Genomic DNA, 11,976 nt, shown 5'->3' on the forward strand with positions numbered 1-11,976 from the left:
GATGATACGAGGAAGAAGAGGTTTCATCTTGACAGAGAATTTTTTGACAGGGAGAACAATCATTCACTGGAACAACCTCCCCAGGGCTGTGGTGGAGGACTGAACCCCGTCACTGAAGGGTTTCAAGATGCAATCGGACAGGGTGCGAGATAGTCTCATCCAGGCTCCCCTTCCCACAAGAGGTTGGACCAGATGATCTTCGGAGGCCCTTTCCAACCTGGGCTCCTCTGCGATCTATGAGCCAGTGGAGTGGGTTGACCCTTGCTAACAGCCAAGCACCCACACAGCAGCTCACTCACTCCCCCATTCCCCAGGATGGGGGGAAAATAGGAGGTGCTGAAATGGCTCGTGGATCGAGATAAAGACAGTTTAATAGGTGAAGGAAAAGTTGTGTGCACAAGCAATGCAAAATAAGGAATTTATTCACTGCCTCCCATCGGCAGGCTGATGTTAAGCCACTTTCTGGGAAGCAGGGCCTCAACCCACACAGCGCTTCCTTGGGAAGACCAACATCATCACCGCAAATGTCCCCCCATCCTCCTCCTTTTCTTCAGCTGGTGCTGGGGCAGGCTGGCTCTGACTGCCCGCTGGATGCTCTAAGGGGAGGCAGGAAGGTCCGCAGATCCACCCGTGCTGCCTGGCCTGGAGAGGCCCCAGCCACGCAACCCTTTCCTCCCAGGGTACGCGATGGCTCTGCCACCACGACTGGCCCTGGCACCTGGCTCTGGACCTCTGACAGGTGCCTGGGCCGGTGCAGCCATCACACTCCCACTGCTCTCCAGTGTCCCCTGGGGAGAAGCACCAGTGGCGGGTCCTGTGGGTGGCAGGTGAGGAGCAAGCAGTGGCTGCGGTGGCCACCAAGGAGGAAGTGGCTTGAGCGGGGCAGTGCCCAGCAGAGCTCTCTAGTGTGGCCCCCACTCATCACACCCCACCTCTGCTCTGGACTGATAAGGCAATGAGAGTTGGTTATGAGTGATCTGAGCGCTCCCCATGATGCAGCAGCCTCTGCCTGCCTGCATACATAGCCTCAACCAGGGAACATGCTCATGGACATGCACACGCATGCCCACGGACACCAGCACAGACACAGACACACACTTGGACACAGGCACACATGCAGACATAAATGCACAGACACACACACAGACACACAAAGACACATGCACACACAGAGATACACACACACACCCAGACATGCACACACACCCAGACTCATACAGACACACAAACACACACAGACACACAGAGACATGCACACTCACACAGACACACACACCTACATGTACACGTACAGACACACAGGCAGGCAGACACTGACACACCCATGCATGCACACATGCACACACAGACAAGCAGGACACAGGACACCGGCATGGGTGGTCACACCGCCTGCCACAGCCCAGGCACTGCTGTCACCATCACACACAAGCACCGACAGCCATGTCCCCTCCTCTGGGGCTGGCACAGCCAGGAGGTCGCTTGTGCTGGCACACACACACACACACACCCCACTTCCCAGGGCTCACAAGCACACACACATTTGGGGATTCCCTGGACACCAGTACTATGTTTGGGGGTGTGTGGGGTGCATGGGTCTGTGTGTGTGTGTGTGTGTAAGGGGTGTGTGAGTCTTATTGTAAGGGGGTGTGTGTGCATGGGAGTGTTGGTGTATGTGTGTGCAGGCTGAATGGGTGTGTGAGGGGTGCGTGGGTCTCGGTGTGAATGCAGAGTTTATGGGACTGTATCAGCATGTCTGTGTGTGTTAGGGGCACGTGGAGCTGTGTGTGTGGAGTGCATGGATCTGTGTTTGTATGTGTGTGTGCGCAAAGGGTGTGTGTCTGTTGTCTGAGGGCAAACAACGAGGGCCATTTTGATCAGTGTGCCAGCAAGCATGTGGCACTTGCACACCTGCAGCGGTGGCTGCCATTGCTCATTCCCCTGAGAGCAGGAGACACCGCATCCCTGCACTTGGCATCACACCCCTTGCTGACTGCTGCCACCGGACCGAGTCCTGAAACCCCACAGTTCCCAAAAAGGAGGGGAGAGGAAGCAAAAATGGAAGCAAAAGTCTCTCCAGAGTATTGCCTTGCAAAGCCATTCTTCTGCTTCTTTGCCATCCAGAACAGGAGGTCTACAGCTGCAGCAAGCATGTCCAAATTCTGTAGCCACTCAGCTTCTCAGGGACCCCATGTACTGTTGCAGCTCCATCAGAGATGCCCAACTGTCCAACGTCCTCTGCACCTGCAGTGCCATGGCCAGCGCAGCACGTCCCCGCTCCTCTCTCTGGCCAGCCCTATTTCGAGTGCTCTGAAGATGAAGCAGCCCCCAGGGAACTGCAGCCTGTGACTTCCCCCCTGCTGCAGGCACGCGAGGCATCGTTCACCCTCTTGCCTCTCTGGAGGGTCTCGGTGGCCCTGGGGGAAGGTGGGACATGCATCCTCCATGGCAAGGAGAAGAGGCTGTTGCATGACGGAGAAGTGACATAGAGGTGCCTGGGCAGAAGGTGCGGAGCCAGAGCATGGCAGGGGCTGCTCCTCCGCACAGGTACACTGGTGGGGCTGCCATGGGGATGGGACAATGCCCGGGGGTGCCATCCCGGTGGGAGACTGGGGCCAGGGTGCTCAGGACCACAACTGCCTTGCGGCCACCAGGTTTCCCTGTTGCCGTGACCAGGCTGTGGGCTGGTGTCGCCTCGCTTTGCTGGGCCCTTTGGGAGGCCCTGGGCTCTGTCCCTGCTGGGCTTCCTGCCCTGCGACCATGTGCTCCAGGGTCCCTCTGTCACCACAGAAGGGGAAGAGTCGGGTCACAGCCTGGCTTTGGGAAGTGGCTTCTCCTGCCACCCTACAAGGAGTTGGGTGGCAGAGCTGAGCCAGAACAGTGCCAGGAGCTGAGCCAGAACAGTGCCAGGAGCTGGGCACTGGTGACCTGGGAAAGGTGGAGGTTTGGAGTAAATGCGAGCTGTTTGGTGCACCAGATCATGGCCCCCAACATGATACTCCCTAAGAAGAGCTATCCTCTTTTAGAGTGGGACTTGAAATGCAGCTTATCAAGAAGGTTATTGCATAAGCAACACACTTTTAGGAAATGAACAATTCCTTAATTGACTACTAATAAACGCACCACCGTTGTTCATAGTGTCATTCTGCAGCTGCTACTGCCTTAAGGCAGCTGGGCCATCCCTGTCTTACATTGTCCAATTGTCTGCAAAAATATGCTATGGCTCTCTGTTGTCCCCCCACAAATTGTGCCAGGACTCCTAGTGCCAATCCTCGTTGCTCATAAGTGTAAAGCTCAAAAAATTTTGTCAGGTCTGGCAGTCCCAAGGCAGAAGCTTTCATCAGAGTTTGTTTTAGTTGCTTAAACGCAGCTCTGCTGCCGTTTGTCCATTCAAGGGTCTCTCTTTGGGAATCTTTTAGTAATTCATATAGAGGTTTTACTAACATTCCATAGTTTACAATCCACAAGCGACACCACCCGGTCATGCCTAGGAATGCCCACAGTTCTCTTGGCATACTTGGGTCTGGGAGGCGGCATATAAGCTTCCTCTCGTTCAATTCCCAGTCGTCTCTGTCCTTTTAAAATTTCAAGCGAGAAGGCTGGAGGGGCACAAGAAGATGGCCCAGGACACAGCCAGGGCACCCGACCCAAACTGGCCAAAGGGGTATTCCATACCATGGGACGTCATGCCCACTATATAAACTGGGGGGAGTGGGGGCGGGGGGAATCGCCGCTCGGGGACTAATTGGGTGTCGATTGGCAGGTGGTGAGCAATTGCACTGCGCATCATTTGTATATTCCAATACTTTTATTATTGCCGTTGTCATTTTATTAGTGTTATCACATCATTATTAGTGTCTTCTTTTCTGTTCTATTAAACCGTTCTTATCTCAACCCACAAGTTTTACTTCTTTTCCTGATTTTCCCCCCCACCCAGTGGGATGGGGGGGAGTGAGTGAGTGGCTGCATGGTGCTTAGTTGCTGGCTGGGGTTAAACCACGGGGGAGGGGGGGTGTATTCTTTAACAGAACTTATTTCAACAGCAGATCTAAAAAATAACTGAAATTAAAAAAAAAAAGAAATAAAAATCAGAAGAGGTTGGTTTGTTGGGTTTTTTTATCTATGCTGTATGCTAGAAATTCCCTGTATTAATGTGTAGGCAACCTACTACACTAATTCTTTTATTTCTTCTACAGCTTTAACTAGTGATCGGAAGTATACAAGGTATATTACTTGATACGTTAAAAGAATGGTTTGTAACAACACAGGCCAGACAAAGCTAGCACTTCTAATTCCTTAAATACTGATGCATTTCATAGTCGTTTTTATGATAATGTCCATGTAGGAATTCTAAATAGGAGCACCCAAGCACCACAGTGCTAGGAACAGACACAAGGGACCTCAAAAGCAAGCAGATACATAGCATATCATGCTAAAAAGGCAATTCCAAGTGCTCTCACTTATTTCCCTTTGCATGCATGTGTCTCACAAAAAGAAACTCTAAAATCCCTCTAGGATCACTTCCAAAACTTCTCAAATGCTGAAGCCCTTCCTTGGCAGAAGGCAGTGTTCCTGGCTGATGCTCCAGCTCCCAGCCTCTGGCAGGCCTTCCCTTCCCCAAGCAGATTTGTATTCGAGTTTTATTGGACAGCTGGCACACAGCTGCTCTTTGCAAGACTGGCCACCACAACTGTAACACCACGCAGAAACACACGCTTGTCTTCTGGGTAACCCTGACCTTCTGCTTCATTTAAAACTGCTTCTTCCTTCACAATGGGATTTTTCTCTTGCTTCATTCACAGAACCATACAGAAAAATGTCATCCTTGTTTATACCACTCTCTTGAATGATGACAAGAAAAGGTAACTGTTAAATTGCTGCATATTTTTTCTTATCATTATAATGCACATGAACCATTTACAAAGAAAGAAGGAGGAAGATGGCTCCTGGAGTATTCGATACCAAGGCAAGGTAGCGCCATTCTCTTACACAGTAACCCAGTAAAGCATAAACAGCAATGCCAACTGCAAATGTCAAATTAGTTAATGAACCTGCAAATACAAGACCAAGATGGTGACTACAGAAACCATTGGCAAAATAAAAAAAAATTCTTAAGCAGAAGCATGAAATCCCTAGCCCATGATCTACCTAAATAAAATAGCAATTTTATGAGATATCTTTACAGCACTTGTGAACCAACTGGCTTAAGAATATTACACAAACCCAGTGAAGAATAGCTTTGTATAATGTAGGGGGGGATTGGTATGTCTGGTTTTGGTTTTTTCCCCTTTCAGAAAGAAAGGTTGGTACATAGGAGAGAGCAAGAAATGAACAGGAACCTACACACTAAAGAGAAAACCTGAGGACTGGAAGGGGAAGTGTTAAGAGTGAGTGATTGATTTAGGTCTATTAAGGTAATCTTGAGTAGAGGTGGCAGGCTGGAACAGAAATTGGAAGTAAGTTATAGAAGTACAAGGACTGAGTTCAGTACAAAAAACAGGGGTTTATTACAGCAGACTTTGGAAGAACGAGCATTAAAAAAAGTTACAAATACGGGGTCAGTTTGAACTCCAAAAGCCTAACAACAAACCCTCTGCAGACTAACCCAGGAGATCTTGTACTAACCCACAAACTCTAGGCTATCGCCCACAAAGCCTAGCTCACAGCCAACACCTAGCAGAGCTGCTTTAACACTGCTGAGCTGCATCCAGCAGCTCCCTCTCCTTCAGCCCCTGATCAGTTGTTCAGCACCTCTTTCTCAACAGCTGAGCAGAACTAGAATAAAGCACCTAAAGCAACAAGCAGCAGGAAACAGACTGTCTCTTCAGTCCATCAGGAGGCTGGCCTGCAGGGAGAGAGGCTGGAAAGAGCAGAGAGAGACAACAGGGCAAGGTGGAAGGAGGGGCGGGAGAGAGAGAGGGCATGAGTCTAAAAAGTGAACCTGGGAGAAGAAGAAAATTCAGTACTTTTTTAAAAAAAAAAAAAAAGTGGAAAGCAATAACTAAACTACAACTGTCTCATACATCCCCAGGAGGCCAGAGACGAAATAAGAAAAATAGTAGAGTGAAGTAATTGAAGAAATGAGAGAAAGAAATATGCTTACAGCCACAGCACCTCAGCATTTGGACCAAGTTTTTCCCATGTTGTGTGAGCCAAAAAGGCGTTACAGTCTGAACTACTCCAGCTTCGCAACTGCCTGATGTGCAAGCTTTAAATTTATTTTAAGTCTTGGCAGTGGCATATGAGAAAGGACATTTAAAAATACGGGATGGTCAGCACATTCAGCAGCAGAAAAAACACTATCCAGGCACTAAGTCATTTCATGGTGCAGGGAAACTTCAAGGCATGCTTTCAAGAATACCTTCCCAAGACACCATACAGCATCGTTCAGAAGTTGGCAGGATGTGCCAAAACATTTTTTTTTTTAATGTAATGTAGTGTACAAACTGAGAAATTTTAGGAATCAATATACCAATTTTAAAACCTCAGCTTATTTATCAAACTCAATCCCATATTCCTTATTCAGGCACTTTTCCCACAGAAGTTAGAACTTGGATGAATCACATCACACTTGTTTGACTTATGCTACAAACTGACTTGACTTGGTACAAATGTAAAATGCCAGGTATTGGTAAGTCAGAACAATATGTGGCACAGAAATAATGATTAAATATTCCCAAATCCCACCTGTAAATGACCAAAATTATTTTCCTACATATTTCTGTGTTAGGACAAAAGACACAAGAGCCATTCCACCATTCACAATTCCAACAAAAAAACCATGAAACTGCAAATATGTCATAATTCAGAGCTAATGCTGTGACATACCCAAAAACAACATCAAAAAAGAGACCTGTAGAGAGAGAATAAAATGTAATTAGTACTTATGCTACGCAGCTTGAACTCAGAAGAAAGGCAGGGACCACAGTCAGTTACTGACTGTAATTGAGTAGTGTGTAGTATTCTTGTCTCTAATCGCTCGCATTTGGCTTTCTGAAATCACACCATATGAAAGTTTCAGTCACTTTCAAGTCACACGCTTGAGGTCTGCAATGCCAAAGATGATGTTTCCTTGAGACAATGTTATCATTAAACAAAAAGACCCTTTGGCTGCAAACGCAGCTGGAAAACAAAACACCAGGACCTGATTAACACACTCTGAAGATCTTTAGGTAAATCATTCTCCCCCACCCCCTCCAAAAGCAGCGAATTATTTTTATTTGGAACAATATGGTTAGGCAATGTGTGGAATACTGTGCTCCAGTAGCTATAGTCGTAGCAAAACGAGGTTATTTTTCATCTCCCAGCGATATTCCAGTGACCACTAGGCTGCTCAGCACGCTCATACCAACCAATTTTAGTGCTGTTCTACTCTGAATGAAATGCTTATACAGATCATGGACTCTGTTATCATTGACAGAGCAGGCGACCACAGGTAGCCTCTGGGAAGGGTGGCCCCACGGGCAGAAAAGAAAGAAATTATGTTATCCACGTAGAACGCTTAAGAAAAACCTGTTAATAGTCTTACCTGAGATACACACTGGTTTCCTGCTCAGTTTATCTGACACAGGGCCAAATGTGATATTTCCAACAAGCAATCTGGAAAAAAATATGGAAGATTCAAGGCTTAGTTTGTAGGCTTCTTGTTTGATTAGGTACCACTGTCAAAAAAAGAATCTCCTTATTGTTAAAAGTATTAACACCAAGTTGCTGGCTTCCTCAAAAATAGTAAAAATCTATCAAAATTCTTCACTTGCTGTTTCCCACTTCTTGCTTTATATCCAATTAAAGTTTTGTTCAAGGTTTGATAGCTAAGCAAACAGTAGTCATGTTTTTTCCTCCCTAACAGACTCTCACATCTCTCTCTACTTTCTTTCCCTCAAGAAATTTCATTATAATATATCATAAGCTTTCAACTTGATAAATATAACTAGTTGCCCCCCAGTTCCCAAGCTTTGGCAAGGCAACTTAAGTTATTAAAACAAGGAAAGTCTGAATTCTTAACAGCTTAGCCGTTTCAACATTGAACAAGCTCAGCCATTTCAATGAACAGGTAATAAAAATTATTCATTAACAAGAATAACACATGTTCACTACTGTGGTACTTAGAGAGTTAATGCCGTGCAGCTGTGCTTCCTGAACCAGGAGTAACCCCTGGTGCCCTTCCTCATCATACACATGTTGAATTGTTGAAGAAAAGCAGGAAGGGATTATGGAAAGATGTCCTTGTTTTATAAAAACTTTCAGAACTACTTATTGACTACTCATTGATATTTTAGTATCTTACTGTGCACATGCATTTATAAACCAAACAGAATTTAGAAACAAATGATGGCTTTCTTTATAGAATGTACTTTCTACCTCATCCAAAAGCTAAACTGAGGCAGCATAATCAAAAATTGTCAGAAGAAAATGAACTGACAGTGGCTGAAATTAGAATGAAATGCATATTATTCCTGATGGGGCAAGGCACACAGACACATTGTGCAGCCCCTCTGCTATGAACAAGGAGAATCAACACTCATAGAAATGCACCGTTGAGATTACAAACGTCGCTGACATCACAGACTTGGGCAAGAGTGGCAATCAGAAAATCCTAAGTGATTTTCCAGGAAAATAATTTAACTAATTCAATGCAAAGCTTTACCCAAATAAATATTTAATCATTATTTGAGTACTCAAAAAAATTCCCAGTGTATTTACTGGAAAATTTACTTTCAAAAAAGTGGATGAGTGTCATGACAACTTTTTAAAAGATATGTGCAGCACATCCTTTGGGGAAAGGAAGAAGGATCCTAATCCCATTTGCTTTTTTTGAGAAGTAGAAGGTTAAAAAAAAAAAAAGAAAGAAAGAAAGAAAAAAGCCTAAGGGAAGATGTCCATGACCAAAATCCAATACAGTGTACCAGGACCTCAGCCCTGAAGTGTCTGCCTTGAATTAATACAGATCCCCAAAGAATATCAGGAATTTACTGAAACTTTTAATTATAGCAATCTCAAGAAACATACGCTTTTATTCAATCAGAACTGACATAGTGGCAAAGTACAGAGAAGACATGGCTCCATCCACCCAGTAACCCACCAGTTACCTGGGCTCTACCCAACTAGCAGCCTGCAAGACGCAGGTTGCGGGAGCACAAGATTTAATGCATTCACAGAACATCTTCTTTAGTCCAATGTACCCAGTGTTCCAGCACTTCTGAGTTTTAGGGGACTTTTGGATACTCTGGGAAGGTGAAACTCCTGTGCAGTAGCATTTGCGGCTGGTTTCTACTATACCCCGCTGTGTAGTAGAGTCTATGCTATATCACATTGGATAAAGATGTAGCCCTGAAACTTATGGTTTCTTAACTTTCTGAAGTGAATTCCACAAGGAAATATTCCTGGATACGAATCCTCAGGAAACTGCAAGTATAAAAATATCACAGCATGTGCTCTCCAAGTCACACAGCACTGCTGGCATAATTCTTCTCCATGCTAGCACTCGACAGCATAGAAATTTCAAACTCCCAGTTCTTGCCTGCAGAGTGTTTCATAGAATCATTTAGGTTGGAAAAGACCTTCAAGATCATCGAGTCCAACCATCCTCCATGCCCACTAAACCATGTTCTGGAGTACCTTGTCTACACGCTTTTTGAATACCTCCAGGGATGGTGACTCAACCACGTCCCTGGGCAGCCTATTCCAATGCCTGACAACCCTCTCAGTAAAGAAATTTTTCCTAATATCCAATCTAAATCTCCCTTGCCACAACTTGAGGCCATTTCTTCTCGTTCTGTTTCCACCCACCTGACAGAAGAGACCAGCACCCACCTCACTACAACCCCCTTCAGGTAGTTGTAGAGAGCGATAAGGTCTCCCCTCAGCCTCCTCTTCTCCAGACTGAACAGCCCCAGTTCCCTCAGCCGCTCCCCATGAGACTTGTGCTCCAGGCCCTTCACCAACTTGGTTGCCCTTCTCTGGACACGCTCCAGCACCTCCATGTCTTTCCTGTAGTGAGGGGCCCAAAACTGAACACAGCACTCGAGGTGCGGCCTCACCAGTGCCCAGCACAGGGGAACAACCACCTCCCTGCTCCTGCTGGCCACGCTATTTCTGATACAGGCCAGGATGCCGTTGGCCTTCTTGGCCACCTGGGCCCACTGCTGGCTCATATTCAGCCGCTGTCAACCAGCACCCCCAGGTCTTTCTCTGCCGGGCAGCTTTCCAGCCACTCTTCCCCAAGCCTGTAGCGCTGCATGGGGTTGTTGTGACCCAAGCACAGGACCCGGCACTTGGCCTTGTTGAACCTTGTATAATTGGCCTCGGCCCATCGATCCAGCCTGTGCAGATCCCTCTGTAGAGCCTTCCTGCCCTTGAGCAGATTGACCCTGCCTCCCAACTTGGTGTTGCCTGCAAACGTGCTGAGGGTGCACTCGATCCCCTCGTCCAAATCATTGATAAAGATATTAAACAGAACTGTCCCCAATACTGAGCCCTGGGGAACACCACTTGTGACCCGCCGCCAACTGGATTTCACCACAACCCTCTGAGCTCATCCATCCAGCCAGTTTTTCACCCAGTGAAGAGTGCACTTGTCCAAGCCAGGAGACGCCAGTTTCTCAAGGAGTATGCCATGAGAGACAGTGTCAAAGGCCTTGCTGAAGTCAAGGAAGATCACATCCACAGCCTTTCCCTCATCCACTAGGCGCGTCCCCCGGTCATAGAAGGAGATCAGGTTGGTCAAACAGGACCTGCCTTTCATGAACCCATGCTGACTGGGCCCGATCCCCTGCTTGTCCTGGACTTGCCACGTGAGTGCTCTCAAGACAAACCGTTCCATAATCTTCCCCAGTACCGAGGTCAGGCTGACAGGCCCGTAGTTCCCCGGATCCTCCCTCCAACCCTTCTTGTAAATGGGAGTCACATTGGCAAGCCTCCAGTCCTCTGGGACCTCCCCTGTTGACCAGGAACGCTGACGGATGATGGAGAGCGGCTTGGCAAGGACCTCTGCCAGTTCCCTCAGTACTCTTGGATGGATCCCATCAGGTCCCATAGATTTCTGAGTGTCCAGATGGCGTAGCAGGTCCCTAAATAATTCCTCCTGGATGAAGGGGGTATGGTATGCTCTTCATCCTTACCTTCTAGCTCAAGGAGTGGAGTATCCTGGGGATAACTGGACTCACTATTAATGACTGAGGCAAAGAAGGCATTAAGTACCTCGGCCTTTTCCTTATCACTGGTTGCTACGTTCCCTTCTGTATCCATTAAAGGAAAGATATTCTCCTTGGGATTCTTTTTACTGTTAACATATTTGTAAAAACATTTTTTGTTGTCCCTTACTATAGTGGCCAGATTTAGTTCTAGCTGAGCTTTTTCTTTCCTAATTTTCTCTCTGTATGACCTAACGAGATCCCTGTACTCCTCCCAAGTTGCCCACCCTTTCCTCCAGAGATGATAAACTCTCCTTTTTTCCTTGACTCCTAGCAAAAGCTCCCTGTTCAGCCAGGCCGGTCGTTTTCCTCAGCGGTTCGACCTGTGGCACATGGGAATAGCCTGGTCCTGACCCATTAAGATTTCCTTTCAGGCTGATACAAGAGACAAAACAACTTTATGTTCCTGGATATGGTTGTAAAAATCAGCTTCTCACAGGTAAAGGACCATTTCTACGCTAAATGTAAGGCATTCCTGAACTCACCTTCCTATGCATCATCACTTGTTAAAGCAGGGGACTGAGTTGATGCCAGACCAAGAGGCAATTCTAACAAATGCGTTTTCCACGAACTAAGCCTGAGCTATTATTTATGAAGTCTTAGTTATGCCAGAATTAATACCAATGATTAGTTCTTGAAGCAAAACTGAAGAGCTGCTCTGGAGTTTTGTAGAGCTCCAGCTTTGTAACTTGTAACAGGCTTCCTCCTGTTAGTACAGTTCTGAGTTTTGAATTAAAACACTGTTGTGAGGGACGGACATTGTGCTGATAGCACGTTTTAGTTTATA

This window comes from Buteo buteo, chromosome 4 (genome assembly GCF_964188355.1).
Source record: "Buteo buteo chromosome 4, bButBut1.hap1.1, whole genome shotgun sequence".
In the NCBI taxonomy this organism is placed as follows: Eukaryota; Metazoa; Chordata; class Aves; order Accipitriformes; family Accipitridae; genus Buteo; species Buteo buteo.